Source organism: Vulpes lagopus, chromosome 1, assembly GCF_018345385.1.
Source record: "Vulpes lagopus strain Blue_001 chromosome 1, ASM1834538v1, whole genome shotgun sequence".
NCBI lineage: Eukaryota > Metazoa > Chordata > Mammalia > Carnivora > Canidae > Vulpes > Vulpes lagopus.
The window spans coordinates 33126993-33129329 of NC_054824.1; the positions used below are offsets into that span (position 1 = coordinate 33126993).

The 2337-nt window shown below is 41.3% G+C and overlaps 1 pseudogene; it reads right to left on the reverse strand.

Annotated features, from left to right (window-relative positions):
- Nucleotides 1-1094: 1094 nt before the first annotated feature.
- On the reverse strand, nt 1095-2120 carry LOC121494564 (annotated as a pseudogene).
- Between the last annotated feature and the right edge of the window lie 217 nt (nt 2121-2337).

Sequence of the window (2337 nt, forward strand, 5' to 3'; positions counted from 1 at the left end):
AAAAAACCTTCTTTTTAAAAAATCATTTATTTGACAGAGATTGAGGGGGGAGGGCGGAGAAAGACTGCATATAGCAAGGAGAATTGCAGGCAGAGAGAGGGAGAAGCAGAGAGCCTGATACGGGGTTTGATCCTAGGACCCTGGGATCATGACCTGAGCTGAAGGCAGTTGGTTAACCAACTGAGCCACCCAGGTGCCCCAAGAAGAAAGCTTCTAAGTTTGATTTCACATACATTTTTAAAGAAATCATAGACAACGTTATATTTCAGTTTATTTTTTCTAACTCTCTAAAAACTAAAATTTTGCTTAATTTTTTGGAGCCATGTCTTAGAAGAGTAAATCAAGATTTCTTAGAATATTTTAGCATTTAAAAAGATAAGTGTTTTATTGCCCACTGCAATCTTCATTAACAGGGTATATTTCTAAGAATTAACCATTTCTTTACTGTGTTTTTTCCCCAAGGATTATTGGGCTGGATTATTTTTTAGAGTATATTGTTACTTTAAGTCTTAGAAAATTAATCTGAGATGAACTAGGTTTTCTAGTATGTGGTTAGATACAAGAGATTGTAAATAAGCTTTATGTCCTTTGTTGCTTCCAGAAGGGGTGAAGATACTGCTTTGTGCCTCTCTGTATTTGAGAAGCCCACACATGAAGATGACCCATAATGATTGTATATTGATAAAGATCAAAAAATTGGAGAATTTTCTAATATTAAGTTTATAGTTCTCTTTTCTGAAGTAACTTCTATATTCTTTTTTTTTTTAAGACACATTTATTCAGTGTCATGATCAGACTATTACATTTAGCAATCAACAGCATGGGTGCAAAAAAAAAATCTACATTAAAACTCTTCGTTGGAATGCTTTACACTTTCCACAGAACAGAAACTAAAATAACCTGTTTACAATTAGTCACAAATACAGTCCTCGAGTTTTTTGCCCATACACATGAGTATTGTCTAAAACATGTCTTCTTTGTAGTAGCTAGGCCACTGCCCTGCTTGGCTGAGTTCGCAAATCTGTTGTAACCTGTAGCTTCCCTGTCACTTCTCTGGCTCTCTTCTCCTGCTAAGCTTTGTTTCCTGGCAGTAATTAAAACCTTCTGCCACTGCCATAGCTGCTGCTGCTGCTGGAACCGCCATAGCCACCTTGGTTTCGTGGTTTGGCAAAGTATTGGCCCCCACCACCATAGGGGCCAGAGCTTCTGCCTCCAAAATTTCCTCCTTTCATGGGTCCAAAATTTGATTGATTGTTGTAATTGCCAAAATCATTACAGCTTCCGCCACCTCCAAAGTTGCTACCATCATTACCAAATCCGTTATAGCCATCCCCACTGCCACCATATCCATCACCACCTCAAGTGCCACCGAAGCCACCCAGACCACTGAAGTTCCCTCCACGACCAAAGTTGTCATTCCCACCAAAACCACCTCCACAACCACCACCAAAGTTTCCAGAACCACTTTGGCCTCTTTGGCTAGATGAAGCTCTAGCCATCTCTTGCTTCCACAGGGCTTTCCTTACTTCACAGTTGTGGCCATTCACAGGATGGTATTTTTGAATGACAATCTTGTCTACAGAGTCATGGTCTTCAAAGGTCACAAAAGCAAAACCTCTCTTTTTGCCACTGCCTTGGTCAGTCATGATATCAATCACTTCAATTTTCCCATACTGTTCAAAATAATCTCTTAGATGATGTTCTTCAGTGTCTTCTTTAATGCCACCAACAAAAATCTTTCTCACAGTTAAGTGGGCACCAGGTCTTTGAGAATCGTCTGGGGAGAGAGCCCTCTTTGGTTCCACGACTCTTCCTTCGACCTCGTGCGGCCCAGCGTTCATGGCCGCGTCCACCTCCTCCACGGTGGTGCATGGGATGAACCCAAAGCCTCTGGAGCTCTTGGTGTTGGGGTCTCTCATTACCACACAGTCCGTAAGCATCCCCTATTGCTCAAAATGGCTCCTCAGACTCTCATCGGTTGTTTGGAAGCTCAAACCTCCGATGAAGAGCTTCCGCAGCTGCTCGGGCTCTTTGGGAGACTCTGACTTAGACATGACCGCGGTGGGAGGGGAGACTTTAACGATGCTTACTCGGTGGCATCCAGGGGCAGAAAGGAGTAATCTAACGAATGTATCTCAACTTTTATATTCTTTAACATCAGTTCCTAAGTACCAGGGGACCATCTGAACATTTGAATGTGGATGATTATGCATATCTGCCAGCAAAGTTGAGAATGGAAACATCACATATATCTGTAGAGAATCTTTATATGGATTTGTTATTATCCCAGAGTACTGAGATCTATAATACAATGAATAAGTTATCATGGGAGAAACA